The following is a 12,025-nucleotide window of genomic DNA, read 5'->3' on the forward strand; positions in this document are numbered from 1 at the left end:
ACATAAATATCGACTTTAATTCCTTATATTTTAAGTTTAGAGTGAATTATGAATTTCAAAAAATATATATATTTTTACTCTATAAAAAAACTCATGCTTGGTGCATTGAAACTTTTTTGATACACATGTATGTGTATATAAAGATACATTATAAAACATGCATAAATAGATATTTGATAACTTTAATTACATATTATGTACCTACATAATATCTATTTACATGCATAAATATATTATGTATATTAGGCATGCACCTACATTATTATATCACAATATTGTGAGATTTCATCTCATCTACTTCACTTTAAAGAATAATGAACTTAAAAAAATGAGTTTAAAATAAATTAGTAACGTGTGCAATTGAAACAGTCAATTGCCGGGAAATAGTACAGCTTAACGAATTTGTACTAAAATTTCTACCATAAGCATTATGAATATATAAAATGCAATAAGATTATAAAGTCATTTCATATTACAAATTTGAACGAAATACATGTAATAAAATAAATTTATTTAGGAAATTAAATAGAATAATTAATTTTGAGCAACTTTATTTAAATACTGCAAGATGCACTACACTTTGTCACAAAATATTCATTTACGTTGTTTAATATTTGAATAAGCTATCAAGTATTTTCTATATGATAATTTTTTACAAGTAGCAACATGTGAAACATGCACTAAGGATTCGATATTTGCGCCTTACCACTTGGGTTTGGTAACAATTTTCCTCATATTTTCAAAAATAAATTTTTTTAAAGGAACTTCATATACTTTAAAACTATTTCATATTTTACGATTTCGTAAACTACTCATTGGAGTTTTTTGATAAAATTTTTTAATTCTTGCAAACACTATGTACATACAGTTGTTCTATTAATATTATTAACAATAAATTATTAATAATTTCATAGAGTTTTGAGAACTATTATTTTTCCATAAATTGGGTTATTAATATGGTTGCAGACTGTATGATTGATTCTATATTGTGCAGCTCTGTCTAGAAAATACATGTTAAGATGAAAAATTGGTAAATATTTTGTATATTATATAAATATACAAGCATGTATATATATTTCTCTACAAAAAGGTAGAAAAAATGAAAACCTCCAGTTATTTATATGTTTTAACATGTGTATATATAAAAACATAACTTATAAGTTATTATAACTAGTTATGTTTATATTTTGTTTATTTTTATGTATATGTACTTTTTTTTTTTGTTTTTGCTTTTTTCTAACCTCAACACACAAGTTAATAAGCAAAAATATAAGCAACTGTTAAATCGTTATTTTTTTTTTCTGCTTTCAGTTACTGTTGAGCTTTCATTGTGAAGAGTTGATATTTCAAGTTTAATAAGAATATTATATGTTACTCTAATATAATTTTAACACAAAAACAAGGTTAACAAAAAAATAAGAACAAAATATAAATATACTATAACTGTATAGTTTTTTTTTATATAAAATTTTTAAATATAAATGTACAATTAAAAAAAAGTAGTTATATACGTATATATACATTTTTAAATCTATTAAATAAACACAAAAATTAACTTTAATTCGAAATCAAAATACAAAAATCTTGTTCAAAATCAACAAATATTTGAAAATAAATTTTTAATTATTTTAATTTCAAATTTTGGATGTTACATTATATTTTTCTAAATAATCAAATATTTAAATTTGAAAATATATATGTAAAGATTATTTCACATTTATTTCGAAATAATAGCAAAGAAATTTAAAAATTCTAACACAAAAAATTATTATTTAACAAAATATAATTTTTATTATTTATATGTATAACTAGTTTAAAATTATTAATGAAATTGTGAACAAAATTTTAAAAAAAGAAGTAACGGAAATTTCAAGTGGTTTTTTAATATTTAAAAAAAAGAAGAAATTGATAATATGTTTATACTTTTTTAATTATAAATCATATTTATAAAATATTTTTCCTTATATATACCTACACAGATATGTGCTATAATTAATTGAATTAAAATTAATTAATAATTAAATTGTGTAAATTTCTTAATTAAATATTTAAATTTAATTGAATTTTTTATTGACATATATGTATATACAAAATAAAGTTCATTCAAAATACTATAAAATATTATAAAATTAAAATTTACATTTGAGTGCAAGAAATTAATAATTAACTTCAAAATTTTTAAGAATGTATGAAAATAGAAAATCAGTATTATCATGCATTAATTGTTTTAAAACAATATAATAAAATATAAAATCATTTATAATATTATAAAAAATTATATATTATATACATATATATATATACACTTAGTTAAAACACAAAAGTATATAATCCCGATCAAATAACATCAATTATAATTTTCTTTTTGTTTTGTATTTATTCAATTTTCAGCTTATACGTGTTCAAATTTTTGGATGGATAATATTTAAGAATATAATACATAATATATAACACGAGAAAATACATTATTATATAAAGTAAATATATATATAAACACATCACGAACCACTTATATTCAGGTAACTTATTTTATTCCTGCTATAGTATTTATTTATAAGCCATATAATATTCGTTCGTGTTATTTGCTTTTATTAATATTTTTTGTTTAATAAATAATGTTCAAATATGTATTCGTACATAATTATAAGTATGCATATGTACAAACATTTTGTATAAAATATGTTTGTGCGTCTTTGTAGAACTAAACGTTATTTATCGTCATTGGGTTTTATTTCTTTATTTTATTTTTTGTTCATTACACAAAAAGTAACAAAAAATTCAAAATAAATAATAATAAAATTTTTTTTTTGTTATATCTTTTAAATTTCAGGGCAATCCACATGTTCCATTTCCTGTTTGTAGAATATAAATTGGCAGAACGAAATTTTAATAATTTATTTTGTTAACAAATGAAAGTGTTTTGTTATTAATCGATTAATAACGTATAAAAATAAAAATAAAATAAAGAATATATATTAAAATATTTTAAAATATATTTATTTATAAAAAATATATTAAAATATTTGTATGTTTGGGTTTTTTGCTCAACTTCTGAAATTACTTCAAATATAGATAGATTAGTAGTAAGTATATCCAAAATTTAAGCCTTTTATAGTTCTTACTTAAATCTTAAAAATCTTTTTTTTTGATACTACTTTTGTAGTAAAAATTTATCGAAGCTTTATATTAAGATCTAAGTTATACTAAGATCGGAATTTTCGAAAGTTCCCATTGTTTGCTCAATTTTATAATTTTAATATTTAAATTGTTTTATTTTCTTTAAAACTGATTATATTTTTTCCATAATTTAGTACTTACCATAACTTATTTGAATTGAAATAAATTTTCTATACCCATAAAAATAAATCTTCATTTTTTTTTTCAAAATACCACCATTACCTAAATAGTATTATTGATTTTTATTTCTTAACGAAATTGGAGTTTTGTTCTTTTTTTTCTAATAAAAGTAAAAATGGTTTAAAAATATAAAATTAAATTATAAATTAATATTTGTTAAATAATTAAATTAATTTAATTGAAGGTCAAAAATTTCGTAGTTTAAAATCTGCTTTTTATTTAGCAGTCTATTAAAATATTGATTAAATATTAAACTGATATTTATTTTCTAATTAATATCTGATTTTGTTGTATTATGAAGTTTATATTAAAAACAGAATTTTTACTTTTTTTGTGTACTTTTCAATAAAACCAATCATAAATCAAAATGGACTCTATTCCAATGATAAAACTTGTTTTCTCATAAGCATGCTACATTCTGTAAGCACATTTTTTAAATTTAACATCACAGGAACAATTTCTCGTGATAAATAAAATTAAAAAATAGTTATATATTATTATTGAAATTTTATTAATAAAATTTTTTATTATTGAAATTCATTAATGAAAATAAGAAATAAAAAAACTAATAAAATTCAATCATCTTATTCAATAAATTTTCATTTTACGATTTTTTTTCATTTAAGACATTTTACGATTTTAATATCTAGGTTGAAATTCATTGTATGTAGATGATCTAGAATATAAGTTCAATATAATCGCTTTTAAGCTACCGAATTTATGATTACCCTTTATAAATATGTGTATACATACAGGCATTAAACAAATACATCTGTTTTACAAGTAGCAAATTTAATAAACTTAAAGGTAAAAAAACAAATGACGATGAGAAGAGGGAAAACAAAAATAACTATCAACATTTAAAACAATTTTCAGTTTTTTTTTTCTTTTTATTATTTTAATTTCTTTATTTGATTTTTTCATGATACATATTATAAGTATGTTTTCTATATGTGAATATAAATATTGTACATGTTTGTAATAAACGTATTTAAAACAGTTATTGTGCAAAGTGAAAGGTTTTTATAGGTGATCATATTTCTCTGTTTTGCTTCGTTTTTTTTTTTTTTTGGTTATTTCTTATTTCATGAAATTATATCTGAATATTATAACATGTATGTATGTATGTTTTTCATTACAATGTGCATGAGTATGCACTTAAAGAGTTCAATATTGTAAAACATAAACTGAACATTGGAGCACTTTTATAAAAACTGAGTTGAACATTCCAAAATAAATAATTTTTGTCAAAATTCTATTTAACCATCTTTGACATTTATCTAAAAATTATAAATATTAAATTGGAAAATCAAGCATGTAGATACTTGTAACTAAATAAAAATTCTTAAGCTCCTGAAAAAAAATATTATCAACTTAATCATAAAAAAACTAAGTATGTAATTTAATGTGGGATTTTGTAAAAACAATGTTTAGTAAACTTTTAAATATGTTCTTATCTATGTTTTACTCTTAATCGATAGTGTTTCTTACGAAAAAGAGGTACTTACAAGTGTTTTTAATTGTCACGCAGCTGTGTTAAACAAATAAAAAATTTTGTTGCGATGTCGTTGGGTCTGTGCTCTGTTTATCTTTCGGATAATTTAAAGTACAGATTTTCTTGAAATTTTTTGTATAAAATCTATCTGATAACTTAATGAAACTTTTTGAAACAATCTTGTCACGTAAATCGAACTTGTGTTATAGGGACCGATTATAGATATCTAAATAAGATATTTATTTATAATATACAGATATTACCAGAATTTGGAAACTATATCTTCTGTAAAAAATCTAAAAATTTATGATTAATCAAACGAATTCTAGTTTCAAAATTGTTTGTTTAAACTAAAAATTCATACTCTCTCTAATACTCAATAATATTATTTATTCTTATAAAGGTAGAGTTATGACTGTATAAGTAATGTGTTTACATTACTTAAATTTTAATTCTGAAAAGACGAACATTAATTTTACAATTTACAATTTCTTCCAACTATACATTTGAGATTTAGGTTTGCGTAAGATCAAAAAAAATTTTAAATTGAATGTAAAATTTATTTGAACCTTAATTCTAGGTATTCCCGTTCAATTACTAAGAATTAATATTCATGTTATACAACTGTATTGTTTTAAAAATATGAAAATATAAAATTTGTATAATGAAAATTAATTATTGTTCTTCAAAGCTTTTTTTATTTTTTATCTTTACTAATTTCAATATCTAATTGCTTTTACTTAATTAACTTAACAAACAAAAACAAAATTTTTAAATTTATTATTAAAAAAAATTAAAATATTTCAATTGGAATTCCCAATAATTATTAAAAATAATTTTCAATTATTAAGAATTTTAATATTTTTGATTGTGTACGAGAAATCTAATATTTTGCATTTAATATTAAAAAATTTTTTTCAGGAATTTTAAAAATTAAAAGAAAATCTTTTGTACCTTTTCAAAGACAAATATTTCAAAATATCAAGAAATTTAACAAAATTTTCAACTTTTATTGTCAATTGAATAAATATGTTCTGCTGATTAAAATCTTGTGAACAGAAGATAAGATAAAATAAATAGAAAAATAGTTAAATATCTAAGTCATTATTTTGTCATTAAAATTTCAAGAATTTTTGAGACAAAGCACTGAAGTTGGAAAAAAGTTATGAAAATAAATATTTAAATTTTGAATATTTAATATTTGTAGGAGTTTCTAATGGTGTCGAAAAACACTGATAAATTGAAATTCATATAAAAATCATTTTCAATTATTATAATCATTTACTAACTTCTAAAACCAAACTGACTGTACGTTAATGCAGAAATAGTCTGGAACATTTTTGAGGCACATGATAATTATCTATTCAAAAGCAGTGATACTTGATGCTTTTTCCGTGATGAAATTTATGTTTAAGTTCTTTAATAAAAGAACAATATACCTTATGTTAATATAATTATATTAATTACATACACATATTGTATAAATATATGTATTTAATGTATATGTAATTTATTAATTATTTTATTATTTGAAAAATGTAATAAAAATGCTAATTAGCTACACAAAATTCTTACATCTATTTTTAATAAAATTTATTCGAAATTTTTTATTGTCATCTTACCAAAATACGTATATGAATAAGTGTATGTCATTATTGTTTATTTATATTAATTACTTAAATAACGCTTCTTTTTTTATTGTTACGACAGTGTTAAAATTTTCTGATTGAATATTTTAAAATTATATATTTTTGGGGCGTCACAAAGAAGCAAATAATGCCTTTTTCCGCCGAATCTTACTGGCATCGTTGTGAACAAAATAAAGAAAAACATTAAATAATATTACTATAATTTTATTATTTGGCTATATACTTACATACATATTTATAAGTATTTATTTTTAATTTTTATTGATTCTTTGTTTGTGTACAAGATTTCTTTTTCTTTAAACAAGGAAGGCATTCCATTATGATAAAATTATGTACAGCTTCTTTGTGCGTTCTATACTAATTGTTATAACATTTACAGTGAACCATATTATTTTATTGAAATTATACTTATTATGAATTACTTACACATAGTTTCATTCGATATTCCTAAACGAAAAAGAAAGTTCCAGATTTTCATGTAACTATACTATAACATTAAATAGGAAATTCTTTTTAAACACAGTGAGATCAGTATAAGTGAAATCTTTTTATATAAACAAAGGCTTTCATTGAATATTTCTATGTATTTAAAATATCTTCATTTATTTTTTAAAACAAATGTATATTTTTTTCTTATATAAGTTAGAATCAAATGAAACTGAATTACGTAATACATTAAAAATAAAGTTACAAAATAGCCTTTTTTTCTTATATCATTCTCTTCTTTATTACTATATCACGTTGCATACATTTAGGAGGAATCTTGAAGTTGTAATAATTATGAAAGAGTTTATATTAGAATTTATATTATATCTAGCTCAATCTTTATGAAATTAGATTGCTTATTAATTCAGTTAAGCCAAGAGTTTTCGTTCCTGTAAAAAAGGAAATAAATCCTATACTTATTTCAATAGGAGTTGGAAAGTTTGTATGGTTTTAAAATAATAAATTATTACAAAATGGAATTGTGTTAATTTTATAAAGTAGAATAAGTCGAAAGTAGAGATTATAAGTATTGTTATACAATCATGTAATATAAAATATTTGTTGATAAGTTCTTAAAACTTGAGACTCCTTTAAGTTGCCGTGTAGGAGAAAAATTTATATAATTTACAATTGTCTAACATAGGACTATAAGATAATTTATTTTCTGCACTTGTAGAATTTAAAAATTTCCCATTGCCTTCAATAAAGTATAATAAGAACTTATACGTATAATTTGCAAAGATTCTTTAGATTTTTGTGATTGATCTTTTGGGCGAACATGGTGAATTTTTGTTTTTTGAAAACCTACAAAACATCAAATATTCAAATAAAGTATAATCATTTACCAATAGTTTACTTGTACTTATTTTGAATGAATCGTTCTGGATTTATTATAAGATTTTATAATTTGAAGGACAATAATTAATTACGATTTTCATAAACGTTACTTTTTTCAATATTGTGTTGTAAGTAGGTATAAACTACTAAATATCATGATTGTCTTAAACAATTCTAAAAACACATAATAAATTATATACTCGTAACTACTTATATTTATTTATGTATACATATATATTATGTTAATTATACATGTATATATGTATATATATATATATTATATTAATTATAATCTTGGCCAATCCGCTTAAAATATAAAGACGCTTATGCATACTTTTGTGTAAAAGTACGTAATGCAATAATTACCTGTATTTAATGTTGGTATCTGATTACCGGAAGCGGTATTTTTCTTGAATAGCTACTTAATTTTGTTTAACCTTTTTGAAATAAATTCTGTTATATTTAAAACAGTCTGTTTTAATATATTGATGTACTTACTGATTGATAAGAGTTGAAACAATAAAAAAAGAATATATAGTATATTTGTAGTATAAAAGCATTATTAGGATCGAATAATTCAGTGAACAATTATAACAGAATAAATTAGAACAGAATAAATTGTGAACGTAAATGTTCATAAATTGTGTAAATGTTTATTTTTGGAACAGATTCTGTATTAGATTTAGGGATGTGTAATTAAAATTAAATAGTTATATTTTTTTATCCTTAATTAATCTGACACAAATTATTGGGCCCTGTTTTTATAAATACTTTAATGTAATACTGATTCCTGTTACTATGGCTATTATAAAATTTTAAAACAAAATCGTAATTTTTGAAATAATAATTTAAAATACTTTATAACACATTTATGACTAATTTATAATATTTTTTTCTTTTTTTTTGTGTTTTTTTATTTTATAATAACCATTTTTAATCATTTATAATATTAACTGGTTTCCAAATAAGTATAGCTTTGACCTTGATTTTAGCAATAATATTTTACTGAAGCAAAAAACATAATGTATATGAACATGTCATATGCACACATTTATCAACATGTACTATACTATTTATACAATATACGTATATGTATATAATATTGTATATCTTTCCATTTAAACTTTATATTTTGCATATTGAAAAAAACACAAGATTTTTATTAACCATTTCTATATTCATATAATATGCTTGTATTAATTTTACTGAATTTTTAATTAAGACAAAAAAAAAGCTGAATATAATTGGTTGTCCAATGGTCTTTAATATATATATATATATATATATATATATATATTTATTCAAAACAAAGTCATTATTTTTGTGGTATAAATTAATATTGGTTAAAGTAGATCTTGAGAAAGGTTAAACAATTTTTTGTTGTATATTTACATAACTGGTTTGATACCTTATTGTATTTTCTTTACAAAAAGTAAATGTCTTCTTAAATATATTGCAATATATCAATTTTATATTATATACCAGTGTTTATTTTATACACTGCTGTTATTGTTATAGGTCTATAACTTTTCTTTGAATATTTGATTCTTTATGCTTTTGTTAACCTTTTTAATTATGACATTTTTAAAGTATTTTTTAAGCTAATTTTATTAAAGTATTTTTATAAAATATTCAATATAGTAAGCAATTAAAGTTTTTTAAGTATAATAATCTATTATTAAAAATTATTCAATTATCTAATAAAAAGAAAAAATAGTATTTATTTATTTGTGTTTCGTATTATAATTATTATTAAATAAGATATACTTATAATTTTAAGCTTAATATTCTTTGCATTATATAAGTTAAATTATTAATTTAATTATTTACGTATATATATACATATATATATATATATTACTTTCTTTTATCAGATTCAACATCAAGTTTTATGCTTTTCTGGTGAATTTGTTTATAAAAGTCTTTCATATTTCCCTATAAATATCGTTATGCACTATTTTAATTATTTCAATGAAAATAGTGCTTAATTTCAATAAACTGCTAATAATTTTACATATTTTATGACCCATTTTAATACGACAATCACAAAATTCATATTATGTACCATATATGAGCACATAATAAATCCAATTTAAAATTTTATATAAGGTAAAGTAAGGTAATTTCGTCATGTTAAGGGACTTTTTCGGTTTTTTAACGATGTATTTCGAAGAGTTAATGTGTGTGCAATAAAAGTATAATTTTTTGTTAGTTTGGAATGTTGACAAAATTATTTTTAACTTTTTCAGACAGTTACTTTGTGAATTATTATATTTTTTTAAATTTTAAAATATCTCCAAAAGGCATGTAATTTCGTCAGCAAAAACTTTGAGTTTTTAATTTCGTCATGTGGAGTTGCTAATTTCGTCATGGCAAAAAAAAACTAGGTTTTAATACAGTTCATTGGACTAAAATAAAAAATAATGCAAATCTAAACTGTGTATATCATAATTAATAACTATCCGGTAACAATTTTGAAAAAAAAGCATGACAAAATTTGAACAATTCAAAAACTATGTAAAATTTTAATTTCGTCAGCACCCTATTTAAGTATTACATTCCGCCGCCTCACAAAATATGATTGTAAATAAAATTTTAGTTAAAATTAGTTTTAAATTTAATAGTTTTTTTAGATATTGTACAGAACTGTTACATTTGTCAAATTTAACATTTCAATTTCCGTTTTTCTCGTGTTTTAATCATTTTTTGTAGAAAAACTTTGCCAATCTACATTTTTCGTAACTATTAAAATAGATTGTACCGATGATACCTGAATAAAATATAACTGACGAAATTTTATATTTTGGCTAGAAACACTGTAAATAAAAGTTTTGCATTCAATTTTTTTTAATATTTTAAGTTTCAAAAGTAAATATTCATATTTTAAAATGTTTTAATAAACCACTCAATTTCGTCATTCTGACGAAATAATCTCCAAGACCAAAAAATTTGGTTGGTAATTTCGTCACTTAACTTTTATTTTTTAATATTTCACTTTTTCAATTTTTTTCTTATTAATAATTTTTTTTTAAGTTTAATTTGTCAAAATATAAGCAAATATGTAAGAAATTACACATATTTCAACAGATATACCCTTAAGAAACTTTCTACTTTTCTTAACGAAAACACTAAGAAAAAGCAAAAATTTGCCCCGGTATTTTTTTCAGTAATTAAGAATGTCTTTTAAAATTAATTTATTCTAATTTTTTAAAATTTAAAAACGGATCTTCTCACTTCAAGTATATTTAAAAACAAAAATGTTTAAAGTTTATTGAAAATAGATGGGGTTTCCTAATATTTGACAAATATGTGAAGGAAGTGCGACCTATGACGAAATTAAATGCACTGACGAAATTACCTTACTTTACCTTATGTTTATGTAGTATAAATCAAGCATACTTATTCTATAAATAAAAAATCGCGTGAATAATTTGACTAATATAATGTTCACATTTAATTTTAAATTATAACTTGCATATATCATAGAATTAAATAATTAATTTTATTTTAAATAATCAATTATTTTTTTTAAAACAATTTCTGAATACTTAACCATAAATTCAATTTGTTAAATTATATAAATTCTAAAAAATAATTCGATGTTTTTTTTTCACTATTATATAATTTTTATTCTCCTAAAATACGGTAATTAAGCGAAATAAGCTATTAAAAAAATTGTAGAAGTATATTTATTTTATATACAAATTAAAATAAATAATAATATTTAAATGAATAAAATTAATTGTATGTAGGTGGAATAAATTTAAGTTATATATTTTTACGTGTATTTATTATTACCAACACACAATAAATACAAATATATATACGAATAGTATATATCTATATGTTTGTAGCTTTGCAATTTTGGAAATCTCAGGCACATACAACATTTTTATCATGATTTTGTTATTAAATTAATTTACTGCTGCAAATTATACATACATATGTACACACTTATTTTCCGTCTGTACAATATTTTCTATGAGCATAAGCTATCTATCTATCTATATAAGTATATAAAATTTATAAAAGTGAAATGATAACTACCAAAATTTCATCTTACGCAAAAAATGCAAAAATCTGACGAATTTTTAATTTATTTATAAAAATTTTATAAATTTATCTATGTATAAGTACATGTAACTTAGTTGTTTGTAATTACATTAGCTAAATAAGATAGATATAAAGATTGGATAAAGCT

At 20.5% G+C, this 12,025-nt stretch overlaps 1 protein-coding gene across 6 annotated transcripts in view; it reads left to right on the forward strand.

Moving 5' to 3' along the window:
- Nucleotides 1-695: 695 nt before the first annotated feature.
- The window catches only part of LOC129614489 (GATA zinc finger domain-containing protein 14-like), a 66,100-nt gene continuing 54,770 nt past the window's right edge, over nt 696-12,025 (forward strand). For 2 of the 6 annotated variants that reach the window (XM_055529100.1, XM_055529093.1), the window contains exons 1-2: nt 1,343-1,403; nt 2,392-2,519. The gene's annotated coding sequence lies outside the window, so the exon portion shown is untranslated. Of the gene's footprint in view, nt 714-1,342; nt 1,404-1,427; nt 1,446-2,163; nt 2,520-3,047; nt 3,084-12,025 lie in introns of those variants that run through there. The other 4 variants (XM_055529096.1, XM_055529095.1, XM_055529094.1 and 1 more) reach the window with 4 other exon arrangements.

The sequence above is a fragment of the Condylostylus longicornis genome, unplaced genomic scaffold (genome assembly GCF_029603195.1).
Source record: "Condylostylus longicornis isolate FDR11 unplaced genomic scaffold, ASM2960319v2 ptg000110l, whole genome shotgun sequence".
In the NCBI taxonomy this organism is placed as follows: domain Eukaryota; kingdom Metazoa; phylum Arthropoda; class Insecta; order Diptera; family Dolichopodidae; genus Condylostylus; species Condylostylus longicornis.